We start from the raw sequence: 15,925 nt of genomic DNA on the forward strand, positions 1-15,925 counted from the left end.
AGTTCCCTAAGGGGTCTAGTTTCCAAAATGGTGTCATTTGTGGGGGGTTTCCACTGTTTAGGCACATCAGGGGCTCCCCAAATGCAACATGGCGTCCGCTAATTATTCAAGCAAATTTTACATTCAAAAAGTCAAATGGCACTCCTTCCCTTCCAAACCCTGCCGTGCGCCCAAACAGTGGTTTTCCTCTACATATGGGGTATCGGCGTGTTCAGGAGAAATTGCACAACAAATTTCATGGTGCAATTTATCCTATTACCCTTATGATAATGCAAAATTAAGGGATGAAAAATGTTTTTGTGGGAAAAATGTGAAAATTTTATTTTTACGGCTCAATATTATAAACTTCTGTGAAGCACCTGGGGGTGCAAGGTGTTCACCACACATCTAGATAAGGTCCCTAAGGGGTCTAGTTTCCAAAATGGTGTCACTTGTGGGGTGTTTCTGACGTGCCCCTGGGCCTGTGTCGCGCTGCGTTGCGCACGCGGGAGCTTACCCGGAGCCGGATCTTTTGAGGGTTGTAGTCTCGTGGCGGTGATCCGGTCCGTGCCCAGGGAGTCAGACTAAGTGGCGCTGTATTAGCGGTAGATGTTGGACGACTACGCCACCCGTTGAGTACAGCTAAGGAGCTGCTGCTGCAGGGCAGACCGCTGAGGCCGGTGGTAGGATTATGCAGCGTGATAGTATAACCCCCAACGGGAGGGGTATGGCCTCAGGGCAGCCGACGTGGATGATGGGGGTAGCAGGAACCACTCGGAGACGGTACGGTGTAGTTCAGGGTCTTTACTGGTGACAAAGATAGACCCTCCCGGAGTACTGGCTAGCGATTGGGGCCTGGTCAGTCCTTGAGCAGATGGGATCTCCCCTGGCCAGGCGGAGTTGTAGGCCTCCCAAACTAACGATACTCCTCAGGCTACCTTGCTAGAGGCGGGTATAAGTAGCCCACGTCCCTGAGTGTACCGTGTGGTGCTCACCCGTATGGCCGGTGACTCGGGGCCTTCTAGTAGCTTCCGCTCCACGACGGCGGTGCTGGTCCCACGCGTGTGACCGTGCCTTCGGGTTTCTGGGCCAGAGGACCTGCAATCCCCTGCCGGTCGGTTTCTGCTGTTGGATAGGAGTTAGTCCCCACAGCCTCGGACTCCGGGTCCGGTGATAACTTCTCAGTCAGGGCGAGCTCTGCAGCTGCCAGCCCCTGACTCCTTGTAGCACTGCTCCCACAGAGCTCCTGATGTTCTTTTCCTATATCTGCTTCTCTGTCTCTACTTCTCTACTCACTAACCCTGCCTCAGCCCTAGGTTTATATAGGGGAAGTTCTTCCCCTCCCAGGACTGGGCAGGAGGTGTGGCATGCACAGGATCCCTGACCAAGAGACCTCCCACCTGCTCTCAGACATAAAATTGCTGTTATTGTGGAAACCAGACCCCTGGGGTGCCACATTCCCCCCTAGTGAAATTTAGTACTCCGGGACTAAACATATTTTTATAAAAACATAACAAGGTATAAACAATAATAATACAATAAGAAAAACACATAAAGATGGTTACGGCGTGTCCGCAACCGGGTGCAGTCTTTGAAGAAAACAAAGGTGTCCATTTCACCAAAACAGGGAGACGTAACCAGGTAGGTGTCTGTCCTGCCCCGAGTCCTTAACAGTCTTTAGTCCATTCCTAGGTTACGCTCCAACCATGTACAAGGATTCCCGGTAAATCCACCAAGGACTCCTATAAATAACTAGAAACACATAATTATACACAAGCAACAAGAAAAACAGGTAACCACAAATAAAACAATTTATACACTTCAAATCCTCCAACGTGCGGGTAACTGGCCTCTAGTGACCCTAGTGGACCTACGGAGCTGACTGTCTAGCCCTGAACTACAGGGTGTAGGAGCTGTCAAGGGTAAACTGGGCAGCTGTCTACCGGCTCTTTGGCTCACTAGGGGTACGGCAGGCTCACTATAAGCAGAGGGTTGATCCTCCTGTTCTGCTTGTGTGGAGTCTTCTGCCTCCTGGACCGGCTGCTCTTCCAGCTCTACCTGTTGCTCCGTAGGCACTTGGGATGCTGGTTGGAGGAACGTGAGGACGGGTACCACAACTGCACCATTGACTTGAGTCCAGGACCGAGGGAAGTCTCCGAGCACAGTACTAACCATATCTTCCCTTTCCTCTACGGGTCGATGGTCTTCTTGTTCCTCTTCAGGGTTCCGTAGCTGTTCAGGACACTTTTTCAGGTGATCCCGGGATACAATGGCTATGGTCTCCCCTCCGTCTTTACTGATGGTACAGACTTTCGGGTTCTCGTGGCTTGAGGGCAGTACGGTGTACGGGTCCTTCTCCCACTGGTCGTCCAACTTGTGGAGCCGTCTTTTCCTCTTCAAGACCTGCTCTCCGGGTACCAGGGGAACAGCGGGAGCATACTGGTTGTAAGTTTTCTCTTGTTTTTCCCTAGCCTGACAGAGACTTCGCTCCACGCTCTCCTGTACTTTCCGGTACTGCTGCTGCCTCTCTGTGTCCCAGTCTGCTTCTGGTGAAGTGTCCTCGGGTGTCAGGACTCCCATTTCCAGGTCAACAGGTAACTTACCAGGTCTCACCCTCATTAGGTAAGCCGGGGTACAGTTGGTGGAACCTACCGGGATGTGGTTGTATAGGTCCACCAGATCGGGCAGCTTCTCAGGCCACAGACTGCGTTCTTCCAGGGGCAACGTTTTCAGGAGATCCATTACCACCTGGTTCATTTTCTCACAAAGTCCATTAGTTTGCGGATGATAGGGTGTCGTCCTTATCTTCCGGCAGCCATACAGATTGCAGAATTCCTGGAAGACCTCCGCTTCAAAGGCAGGTCCCCGGTCCGTCAGCACTTGGTCCGGGTACCCGTGTGGACGGCAGAAGTGCTGCTGGAAGGCTCTAGCTGCTGTTTGAGCCGTTAAGTCCTTAACGGGGACGACAACCAAGAACCGGGAGTAATGATCCACAATGGTTAACGCGTAGACGTAGCCACTTCTGCTTGGGGTCAGTTTTACATGATCCAAGGCTACCAGTTCCAACGGCTGCCGGGTGACGATGGACTGCAGGGGAGTCTTCTGGCTGGCACGGTCCTTCCTTCTTAGGTTGCACTGGCCACAGTCTCTGCACCACCTCTCGATGGTTCCCCTCATGCCTACCCAGTGGAACCGCCCACGCAGCAGGAACTCCAACTTCTTCCATCCGAAGTGTCCAGCCCCGTCGTGGTATGCTTCCATCACCATGGCTGCGTCTCTCCGTGGCACCACTACTTGCCAGATTAGTTCACGCGTCCGGGAGTTAACCATTCTGCGGCACAACTTCCCCTTGTAAAGGAACAGTCGACTCTTCTCAGCCCACAGTTGCTTGGCTTCCTCCGGAGCGTCTGGGTCAAGGCGAGCCTCTGGCCAAGTCAGCATCTCCTTCACCAGCCGGACGGCAGGGTCACTGTTTTGCGTTTCCTCCCAGTTGTAGTGAGGCAAGGGGTTAAACGTAGCGGCTTGCTTACTCCTTACCCGATGGGAATACTGGATAGTCCCATGACGGTGGAACGCGGGGAGTTCGACTTCTTCCAGTCCCTCTGGATCTTCTCCTACGTCCGGTAGGTTTGGCATCCTGGACAGGGCGTCCGCGTTGGTATTGGAGCGTCCTGCCCGGTATTTGATTGTGAACTCGTAGTTGGACAGACGGGCCATCCATCTCTGCTCTAGGGCACCGAGTCTTGCCGTGTCCAGGTGTGTCAACGGGTTGTTATCCGTGTACACGGTGAACCGGGAAGAAGCGAGGTAGTGCTTGAAGCGTTCGGTGACTGCCCACACCACTGCCAGGAACTCTAGCTTAAATGAGCTGTAATTCTCAGGGTTTCTTTCGGTGGGTCGCAGTTTTCGGCTGGCGTAAGCGATTACTCGTTCTTTCCCCTGCTGGATCTGGGACAGTACGGCTCCTAGCCCGATGTTACTTGCGTCGGTGTCGAGGATAAAGGGCTGGCTGTAATCAGGGTACGCCAGGATTTCATCCCCCGTGAGGGCCATCTTCAGCTGGCGGAAGGACTCTTCTTCTAACTTCTCCCATCTGAAGGGTGGCTTCTGGTTCTTGGCCTTCCGGGACTGGCCTATCAGGAGGTCCTGCATAGGAGCTGCCTTTTTGGTGAAACCGGGGATGAATCTGCGGTAATAGCCTACCAACCCGAGGAACTGCCGCACTTCCTTTACACTGGAGGGACTTGGCCATTCCTTAATTGCGGTGATCTTATCAGGGTCGGGAGCCACTCCATCAGCGCTCACCACGTGTCCCAGGTACTGCACCTTTGGTTTCAGGAGGTGACACTTGGAGGGTTTCACCTTTAGGCCGTAGCTTGCCAGAGCTTCGAACACTTCCGCCAGGTGTTTCAGGTGGTCCTCATACGTCTTGGAATATACGATGACATCGTCCAGGTACAACAGGACCGTCTCGAAGTTTCTGTGGCCCAGACAGCACTCCATTAATCGTTGGAAGGTTCCTGGTGCATTGCAGAGTCCGAACGGCATGCAGGTAAACTCGCTAAGTCCCATCGGGGTGGTGAATGCGGTCTTCTCCCGGTCCGCCTCTGCTACAGGAACCTGCCAGTACCCACTAGTGAGATCCAAGGTAGAGAAGAAGTTAGCAGATCTTAAAGCAGCCAAAGACTCCTCTATCCTTGGTAAGGGGTACGCATCCTTGTGTGTGATACGGTTGATTTTCCGGTAATCTACACACATCCTCATGGTGTTGTCTTTCTTTTTGACTAAGACTAGTGGAGCTGCCCAGGGGCTACAGCTATCCCTGATCACCCCAGCCTCCTTCATGTCTCTAAGCATCCCCTTGGCGTGTTGGTAGTGTGCAGGGGGTACGGGTCGATACCTCTCTTTTATGGGAGGATGGTCTCCCATGGGGATGCGGTGTTCTACCCCCTTGACTCGCCCGAAGTCTAACGGGTGTTTACTAAACACTCTCTCGTACTCTTGAACCACCCGATAGACTCCCTGTTTCTGGTGTGAGGGAGTGGAGTCAGTACCCAAATGTAGTTGCTGACACCAGTCCTCCATTGTTTTCTGAGAGCCGTTACCTTCCTCCGGGGAAGATGGAGGCAAGGGTTCTACGGACTGTATGGAATCTTGATTGATGGTATACAATTTGGCTAGCGTGGCATACCGGGGCAGGTACACTTCCCTCTTCCCGATATTTATTATGCGAACGGGCACCCTCCCATGGCGTACACTGACCACCCCCCGTGCTGTCAAAATGGTGGGCCTACTGTCTGAGTAAACTGGTTCTACCATTGCCTGGTAATCTCTACCTCTCAGACCAATAGCTGCCCTGCACCAAATCATCATTTCACTTTTCGGGGGCATGGCAATAGGGAAAGGGTCACACATTCGCACGCTACCAATCTCACCACCGGAGAGTTCTAGCTGTTGCCGTCGCATCAGTGCCCGGATCTCTTTCTGGAGCACTCGCTGCTGGCCGGAGCTGGCGTTCTTGGCAACCTGCTGTAAAAGGAAAATCACCTCTGCAAGACAATTTTCAATTACATTAGTTCCTAGAGTTATCTTTGGGTGACTCTCGTGTTTGTCAATGTCTACAATGATCAGTCCCTGTGCTGCCAGTTCGACTCTACCGATTTTAATGGTCACCTCTTTAGATCCAATCTGTGGCACGGGCTGACCATTGCTGGCGATGATACTCAAGTCGTCGTCAGGGTAGCGGGTGATATCCGAGTCATTCCAGTACTGCTTGAAGAGCACGTACGGGATGGTGGTGACCTGTGACCCGGTGTCCAGTAGGGCACTCATAGGAATGCCATCCAGTACCACGGGTAAGACTGGACGTCCTCCCACATATTTGTCGCGCCAGTTCGATGGGCCTGGTGATCTTTTTCCTGGGGGTTGGCCCTCTACCCCAGGTTGTGCCAGTTTAAAGGACAGTACCTTGCCATATGTCCGGGTTGATTGCAGCGGCGGCAGATGGGTCGTCCGTCCTCGTTGTATCGGTCGCTGGGTCTTCCTCTGGCCGGTAGGGTCCTCCTTGGTCGACGCCACGGGATGTCCTCCGGTCCGGATGCCAGCTGGATCTTCCCTGGAGTGGAAACCTGTAAAGACTGCACAGTTCGGGTTAGCGCAGCAACGCTTTTAGCTAGCTCTTGGACCTGATGGTGCAGGTCTGGAGCCGGGTCATTGTTCAAAGCCTGCGCATCAGCTCCCACAGGCCCTGCCGACAAGGGCGCCGCCTCCTGGTGGTATGTGGTAGTGGGGCGTCTGGGGGTCACAACGCCACCTGGTGCCGGTTCTCGAAGCACCCGGATGGCTCTGTCCTTGAACTGTGCAAATCCCAGATGAGGGTCCTGTAAGGCCATTGCCCGCAACTGGGTTCGGTGGGCATTGCAATATAAACCCTCTATAAATTGTTCAGTCAACAGCCTGTCCTCGTCTCCCACGCCGTCAGGGTCGGTCTGCTTAATGGCTCTCAGGGCCTCTTGTAGGTTCAGGGCATAGTCCCTTATACTCTCATGTGCCCGCTGTTTGCACCCGTAGAATCTAAGCTTGATCTCGGCTGAGGTGCGGGTATCAAAGGTGTCCCTCAGCCGGGTTAGTATCCCTGCGACAGTCCTCCCCCCAGGTGGCCAGGACTTTACCTCCCTTTGGGCTGCCCCGGTTAATTGGGCCACCAGGATGCTCACTTTTTGCTCCTCTGTGAGGGGGTACACCTGGAAGAGGCTATCCAGCTTTTCTCTAAAGTCATGCAGGGTATGTGACTCCCCTGAGTACTGGGGTAGCCAGGCTGCCCCCGGGATATAGGGCATGGTGAAAGGCATGACCGCAACAGCGGTGGCGCTGGCGGGAGTTGAAGCGGTGAAGCTCTCCTGCGTATCCGGCATCCTTCTCCCCCCTAGTGGACCGTGGCCTACCTTGCGATGATCCTCTTCCGTAGGCCGCGGCTCCGCAGTGGATCGTCAGGGTTGAGAACCTTCCGTCGCGCTCCTGTGACGTCGGCGTCTGCTGGGCTCCTTCCAGGACCTTACGCAACGTCCGGACGTGAGGCGGGGCTTCAGTTCTCGCGCGCTTTCGGAGTCCACGCCCCTCTTCTTCCCGCGCGGCGTCCTCAAGATGGCGTCCAATGGCGGGAAAACTCCACGTATGGCGGGAAGAAGGCTGAAGATGGCGCCGGATGGCGGGAAAACTCCACCAATGGCGGGAAGGAAGCGGAAGATGGCGCCGGATGGCGGGAATCTTCACCACAGGTAAGTTTGAACAGTCTTTTTCAGGCACGCAGTACCCGGTGGTTGCGGGCACGAAATCCTGCCGACTACGCCAAAAGTTGACGCGCCCCTGGGCCTGTGTTGCGCTGCGTTGCGCACGCGGGAGCTTACCCGGAGCCGGATCTTTTGAGGGTTGTAGTCTCGTGGCGGTGATCCGGTCCGTGCCCAGGGAGTCAGACTAAGTGGCGCTGTATTAGCGGTAGATGTTGGACGACTACGCCACCCGTTGAGTACAGCTAAGGAGCTGCTGCTGCAGGGCAGACCGCTGAGGCCGGTGGTAGGATTATGCAGCGTGATAGTATAACCCCCAACGGGAGGGGTATGGCCTCCTGGCAGCCGACGTGGATGATGGGGGTAGCAGGAACCACTCGGAGACGGTACGGTGTAGTTCAGGGTCTTTACTGGTGACAAAGATAGACCCTCCCGGAGTACTGGCTAGCGATTGGGGCCTGGTCAGTCCTTGAGCAGATGGGATCTCCCCTGGCCAGGCGGAGTTGTAGGCCTCCCAAACTAACGATACTCCTCAGGCTACCTTGCTAGAGGCGGGTATAAGTAGCCCACGTCCCTGAGTGTACCGTGTGGTGCTCACCCGTATGGCCGGTGACTCGGGGCCTTCTAGTAGCTTCCGCTCCACGACGGCGGTGCTGGTCCCACGCGTGTGACCGTGCCTTCGGGTTTCTGGGCCAGAGGACCTGCAATCCCCTGCCGGTCGGTTTCTGCTGTTGGATAGGAGTTAGTCCCCACAGCCTCGGACTCCGGGTCCGGTGATAACTTCTCAGTCAGGGCGAGCTCTGCAGCTGCCAGCCCCTGACTCCTTGTAGCACTGCTCCCACAGAGCTCCTGATGTTCTTTTCCTATATCTGCTTCTCTGTCTCTACTTCTCTACTCACTAACCCTGCCTCAGCCCTAGGTTTATATAGGGGAAGTTCTTCCCCTCCCAGGACTGGGCAGGAGGTGTGGCATGCACAGGATCCCTGACCAAGAGACCTCCCACCTGCTCTCAGACATAAAATTGCTGTTACTGTGGAAACCAGACCCCTGGGGTGCCACATTTCCACTGTTTAGGCACATCAGGAGCTCTCCAAATGCAACATGGCGTCTTCTAATTATTCAAACAAATTTTACATTCAAAAAGTCTAACGGCGCTCCTTCCCTTCCGAACCCTGCAGTGCGCCCAAACAGTGGTTTTCCCTCACATATGTGGTGTCAGCGTGCTAATGAGAAATTGCACTACAAATTGTGTATTCCATTTTTTCCTGTTACCCTTGTCAAAATAAAAAAAATGGGTCTAAAGTAACATTTTTGTGAAAAAAAGTTAAATGTTCATTGTTTTCTTCCACATTCCAAAAATTTCCGTGAAACACCTGAAGGGTTAATAAACTTCTTGAATGTGGTTTTGAGCACCTTGAGGGGTGCAGTTTTTAGAATGGTGTAACTTTTGGGTATTTTCTGTCATAAAGGCCCCTCAAAGTCACTTCAAATAAGATGTGGTCCCTAAAAAAATGTTTTTGTAAATTTTGTTGGAAAAATGAGAAATCGCTGGTCAACTTTTAACCCTTATAGCTTCCTAAGAAAAAAAATTTTGGTTCCAAAATTGTGCTGATGTAAAGTAGACATGTGGGAAATGTTATTTATTAACTATTTTGTGTGACATATCTCTCTGATTTAAGGGCATGAAAATTCAAAGTTTGAAAATTGCAAAATTTTCAAAATTTTCACCAAATTTCCGATTTTTTCACAAATAAACGCAAGTGATAACGAAGAAATTTTACCACTATCATGAAGAACAATATGTCACGAAAAAACAGTCTCAGAATCAGGGGAATCTGTTTAAGCGTTCCAGAGTAATTACTTCATAAAGTGACAGTGTTCAGAATTGAAAAAATTGGCCTGGTCACGAAGGCAAAAACAGGCTCTGGCGCGAAGTGGTTAAAGGAAGCTCAGGAGAAATCTAAAAAAGCTGCCGACAAGTATCGTAGATCCACTCCCACGTTTAGGATTGGAGATCGAGTGTGGTTATCCACTAAGAATTTGTAATTGAAGATTCCTTCTCCTAAATTAGGACAAAAGTTTGTGGGACCATACAAAATCAGTAAGATTGTGAGTCCATTGGCCGTACGTCTACAGCTACCAACATCAATGAAGATTCATCCTGTGATTCATGTGTCTTTGTTGAAAGCCGCCACAGCCAATCCATTTCCAGAATGATCTCCTCCGCCTCCCGATGCAATTGAAGTGGACGGACAGGAGCAGTTTGTGGTGGAAAAGATCTTGGATTCACGAATACACAGAAATTGTTTACAATATTTAATCAAAGGGCAGGGCTACGACACGGAAGAAAATTCATGGGAACCAGTCAATGCTCCCCGCTTGATTAGACAATTTCTTCAGTGGTATCCTGCAAAGCCTGGGCAAATTGCATCCAGAGGCCGCAGTTAAGAGGGGAGGATTGTTAGGATTTGAACCTGTGACCCATTGCTTGCTAGTCTGTTCCTTTGCTGTGGAGCTATTCAGAACTTGTGTAACTCCTGCCTGAAACCATATGAACTTCGTCTGGGATAGAGATCATCACCTGCCCTGCTGATTGTTCCCGCCCTGATTGAGATTGATTGGACCTGCTATATATACCTGGCCCTGTGCAGCTTCCTGTTGCTGAGTATTATGGTGCTCAGTCTAACTGAGTGAAGCATTATCTGAGCTCCTGATTTGGAAGGTGTTCTGCTGGCACCTTCCTGCTTCTTGTGAAAACTCTGCTGTTCCTACCTTGAACTTCGATTGCCTAAATGAACCTGGTGCTTGTGTGTGATCCCGGCCGGCCCTTACTCGGGCGGGCCCCTGCATCTGCCGACATAGTGAACTACAACCGCCATATACTGCATCTCCAGAAGTCTGCCCACGGTCAGGTCACCTGTACACATCTGCTCCGGCCACTGACCTCCAGTCCAGTATCGCCAGTAACGTGACAAACAGGGTGATACTTTCTGCTCAGATTCAACCAAATGCAGCAAGGTTGATTGGACGCCGCTTCACAGTACCGATGGACAATGATCTAAAACATACTGTAAAAGCAACCCAGGAGTTTTTTAAGGCAAAGAGGTGGAATATTCTGCGATGGCCGAGTCAATCACCAGATGTCAACCCCAACAAGCAGCATTTCACATGCTTAAGACACAACTCAAGGCAGAAAGACCCACAAACAAGCAACAATGGAAGTAATCTGCAGTAAAGGTCTGGCAAGGCATCACAAAGGAGGAAACCCAGAGTTTGGTGACGTCCATGGTGTCACGGGTGTATCAGAGGTGACAGACAGTCGCCCTGCAGTTGGTTGCAGGAGATCTGTACGTTTGGCATTGCAGACATCTTCTTAGATGAGAGGCTGTCTCTAGGACCTAGCAGCTACCTCCCTCTGGTAATTAGCTCCCTGGCCTGGGTGTATATACAGTGAGGGAAATAATTATTTGATCCCTTACTGTTTTTGTAAGTTTCCCACTGACAAAGACATGAACAGTGTATAATTTTAAGGGTAGGTTAATTTTAACATTGAGAGATAGAATATCCCCAAAAAAATCAAGAAAATCACATTGTATAAATTACTGTAGATATTTTTTTTGCATTTTGCAGTGAGAAATAAGTATTTGATTCCTCTGGCAAACAACACTTAATACTTGGTGGCAAAACCCTTGTTGGCAAGCACAGCAGTCAGACGTTGTTTGTAGTTGATGATGAGGTTTGCGCACATGTCAGGAGGAATTTTGATCCACTCCCCTTTGCAGATCATCTCTAAATCATTAAGATTTTGAGCACATTTTGAAAAGGAAAAAAAAAAACTGACATTTTTTTTCTGTGTGTTGTTGGATGTGCACTTTTTTTTCCCCTTTCTCCCTTGGTATGGGTTCAGTTGCAGAGCGGCTGCACAGGCTGTCTCTGGAGGTGAATGACTTCCGCGGTGAAGTACAGCAACAGCATCAGCGGTTATAGGTTGCCAATGTGTCTCAGCAGGTAGGCCTGTCCAGCCTGAACCCAAGGTTGCCCTCCCGAACAGGTTTTCAGGAGGTAGGGACAAGTTTTTTGTATTTAAGGAGGCATGCAAATTGTATTTCAAACTTCGTCCTTACTCCTCCGGTAATGAGGAGCAACGGGTTGGTATTGTGATCTCTCTATTGCAGGGAGATCCTCAGTCATGGGCGTTTTCGTTACTGCAGGACTCGGTTTGTCTCCAGTCTGTGGAGGGTTTTTTCGGAGCTCTGGCCCTCATCTATAATGACCCTGACCAAGTTGCCTTGGCTGAGTCTAGGCTACGTCACTTTCAGCAGGGGAATCGGTCAGTGGAAACGTACAGTTTGGAATTCCGTAGATGGGAAACAGATTCCAAATGGAATGACTCAGCCATTAGAAGTCAATTTTGTGAGGGACTTACTGAAAGGTTAAAAGATGCGTTGGCAGTATACGAAACCCCTCAGTCCTTGGAGGCTGCCATGTTTTTGGCCATACGTCTTGATAGACGCCTTCAGGACAGACGGGTGAGACCACCTTCTCCGGGGCCTTCTTGTCAGGGTTGTGTACCTCTGCTTGGGGGAGGTGGAGGAACCCATGCAGTTGGGGGGTGTCTCTACATCATACATCTCCCCAGAGATTCACAAGAAGAAAGGTTTATGGGGTTTTTTTGTGGGAAAAAGGGACATTTTGTTGAGACCTGTCCTTTAATTCCTAAACAAAAGGAGACTCGCTTAACTCTTGGTAGTCTGGAGTTGGATAAACAAGGGGTGCATTTGTGGCCAAACTGAAGTTCCCGCTTTGTCCTGACAGCTGAGGTGGTGCTAGAGAGCAAAACCGAGAAAATTTCTGTGTTTGACAGTGGAGCCGGAGTCAGCATGGTTGATGCTGAGTTTGTGAAAACTCATGGTTTGCTTGCTGTGCTTTAGCTGAACCTATTTCCATCTTTGCCATACACTCGGCGCCACTTGCACAGAAAGCATTTATTCAGATTGTACATAATGTAAAACTGAGGGTGGGGTTAGTTCATTGTGAAATAATTCCTTGCTATGTTCTGGACAATCTTCCCACACCGATTGTCTTCGGTATAGCTGGGCTTGTTAAATATAATCCGCTGGTGGATTGACAAACCGGAGAGATTATTGAATGGGGAGATTACTGCCATGAGAACTGTTTAGAATTTTCCATTGCTACTGTCTCTACAGACATTTTACCTGCTTTTCTGTCTGGTTTTGAGGACGTTTTTTCTGAGAGGGTGTGTCAGGATTTGCCTCCTCATCGTGCTTATGACTGTCCTATTAACCTGACCCCCGGAGCTAAACTACCAAAGTACAGACTGTATAATCTTTCTGGCCCTGAGAGACAAGCCATGAAGGATTTCATTGCGGAAAGTCTGGAGAAGGGACATATCAGACCCTCATCTTCGCCTGTGGCAGCAGGGTTCTTCTTTCTGAAGAAAAAAGATGGCGGTCTACGTCGCTGTTTATATTTCCGGGAATTAAATCAAATTACCATCTGTGATCCTTACCCTCTTCCCCTGATTCCTGTTTTTTTCAGCCAGGTTGTGGGAGCTAAGGTATTCTCCAAGTTGGATTTAAGGGGAGCCTACAACCTGGTTAGAATCAGAGAAGGGGACGAATGGAAAACAGCGTTCAATACCCCAGAAAGACATGTTATGCCTTTTGGTTTGACCAATACACCTGCGGTATTCCAGCATTTCATAAATTATATTTTCCATCATTTGGTGGGGAGGTTTGTGATGGTCTATCTGGACGATATTTTGGTTTACTCACCAGATTTTGAGACTCATCGGGGGCATGTTAAGCAGGTGCTCCAGGTATTAAGGGATAACAAACTTTATGCCAAACTAGAAAAATGTGTTTTCACTGTTCAGGAGGTGCAGTTTTTGGGGTTTTCGGATGGATCCAGAGAAGATCCTTGACTGGGAACGTCCCGAGAACCTGAAGGCTCTACAACGTTTTCTGGGCTTTACTAATTTTTATCGGAAATTCATCCAAAATTATTCTGAGATTGTGAAACCCCTTACTAACATGACTAAGAAGGGGTCTGATTTTTCCAAATGGTCGGATGCTTCCCTCCAGACTTTTTCTTCCTTAAAGAATAATTTTGCCACTGCACCTATACTCAATCAACCTGATGTTTCTCAACCCTTTATTTGTGGACGTTGATGCGTCAGATGTCGGGGTTGGGACTGTGTTGTCTCAGGTTTCGTCCCCTGGTAAATGGCGTCCATGCTCCTTCTTTTCTAAAAAATAGTCTTCGGCTGAGAGAAATTATGAGGTGGGTAATAGGGAACTTTTGGCGATCAAATTGGCGTTCGAGGAATGGCGACACTGGTTGGAGGGGGCTTTCCATCATATTACTGTTATTACGGACCATAAGAAAGGGTCATATCTCCAGTCAGCTAAACGTCTCAACCCTAGGCAAGCCAGACGGTCCTTGTTTTTTACTAGGTTCAATTTTGTTGTCACTTTTCGTCCAGAGGTCAAAAATGTCAAGGCTCATGCTTTGTCCCGGAGCTTCCCTGGTGGAGGTGACCATGAGAACCCTGCCCCGATATTACAGAAAGGGGTAGTTGTTTCGGCACTTTATCCTGAACTGGAGGGTGAGGTGTTGGAGGCACAGGGGGACGCCCCTGCCTCCTGCCCTTCAGGAAAGTTATTTGTACCATTTGATCTGCAGCGCAAAGTAATTAAAGAACATCATAACTCTGTTCTTGCTGCGCATCTAGGTGGTAAGGCAACCGCAGACCTCCTCTCTCGTTGTTTTTGGTGGCCGGGGTTGCATCGGGATGTGATTGAACACATAGCTGCTTGTAGTATTTGCGCACATTCTAAGGTTTTGCATACCCGTCCGTCTGGTACTCTTCTTCCGCTACCTATCCCTAGTAGGCCATGGACATGTGGCACCCGGAGGGTTCGGTTGCCACAGGGGTATTGCACCTCAACCAGAGGTGTGATATTCCACTCCCAGGTAAGGATGGAGTGTGGACCAGGGCTCAGTTAGCTGCATACACACACTCACCCCATTTCCAGGGGACAGCTCGACGGTGCTCCCATTTATGCAGGCACGACTGACTATGTCCTCGGACAGCTCGACGGTGATCCCATTTATGCAGGCAAAACTGACCATGTCCCTGGCTGGAGTGGGGAGTGGGGAGAGAACCCAGTGATGTAGGAGCAGAAGGGGACGGTTTCTGGAGCATAGGAAGGAGCTCATTGGGTGCAGGTCACCTGAACTCAGACACAGAGATTTAGATAAAAGGTGGGAGCCATCTTAAGTCAGAGGAGAGTGGGAGAGTTCAGTTCTCAGAAGTAGTTCAGCCAGAGAAAGCTGACAGGGAGTTGTGGCTCAGCCTGAGCTCAGCTCCATGAGGCAGGCCTGGAGAGAAGGCCGGGGCCAGAGAGGAGAAGAGGAGGAGAAGGAAGGCAAGAGGAGAGACAGAGGAGTAGAAGGACTCCAGAAACAAGAAGGCAGAAGGGACCCTAAGAGAGCAGAACGGACAGCAACCGTTGCAAGCCCGCGTTATATCGGGTGAAGGGTCAGGCCGTGGAAGGGTACCGGATTCCCAAGTTGGTGGAGGTAAATCATCCCTCAGCCAAGAACCGGAGGTCGTGATCATTTATTGGTGCGACCCCTTGCTACACCCGCTTGGAAGGCACCACATAGGGTCAGGGAAACTGGCGCCAAGTTTTACCAGAGAAGGTCCGAGGCAGCCGGACAGAAGCGTGGTCACTGGTGGGGCACGAGAGGCCAGAGAAAGGATAGAAGGGGGTCCTGTGCCACACTCCTGAGTTGCCTGGGGGTTGACCGAGCCCCTCACCTGGTGGATGCAGCACGGCTTGGGCAGTCATTGCTTACAGAGGTGACTTGGATATCAACTGTGAGTAAAAGGCCTGAACTGCACCATTGGACTCTGTGTGATATATGCTGCGCCTGCACCATCACCCCCAGCATCCACCTACATTGCCCTGAGGCTACACTCTTCCCTTGGGGAGTTATCTTATCCCTGTGCTGCACACCAACACCAGCCTCAGCGGTCTGCCTTGCAGCGGCGGTCATCCCTGACCGCAATCCACGGGTGGCGTAGTCGGACATTCCAAAACACTGATAAAGAGACTGCGCAGCATTTGGTCTGACCATCCTGAGCCACGGGATCGGGTTGCTACTACTACTCCCAGCATTGTACAGAAGCCCGGTTCCGGGTACCCCACGGCCCAGGGGGCGAGTCAGCTTTGGCGTAGTCGGCAGGATTGTGACCAACCCGCCACAAACGGGTATTGTGTGCCTGAAAAGAGACTGTTTCACTGTATTGAAAATGGCGCCTGCCCCAGAAGAACAGACGCCATAATGTGCGTGCCAAAAGATAACAAGAAGCCACCTCCCATCGTGGGCCAGGTCCCAGAATGGCGCCAAAGAAGGAGCCCACCCCCAACAGCCATGAGTGCGGCTGTAGAGATGTCCATCAATGTGGGGGGGCTGCCCCTGAGAGTGATTGTCAGCAGGTTTCCCCGGGACCACCCCCAACAGGGGCGGAAAGAGAAGAAAACCGCGGGGCAGGGTGTGGTTTGGATCAGTCTCGCCAGATCACACCCGGAGATGGAGAGGAGCGTCAACTCTAGCACCCTGGCAAGCGG

This window comes from Phyllobates terribilis, unplaced genomic scaffold (genome assembly GCF_046119375.1).
Source record: "Phyllobates terribilis strain yellow unplaced genomic scaffold, ASM4611937v1 Scaffold_12__6_contigs__length_324123572, whole genome shotgun sequence".
NCBI lineage: Eukaryota > Metazoa > Chordata > Amphibia > Anura > Dendrobatidae > Phyllobates > Phyllobates terribilis.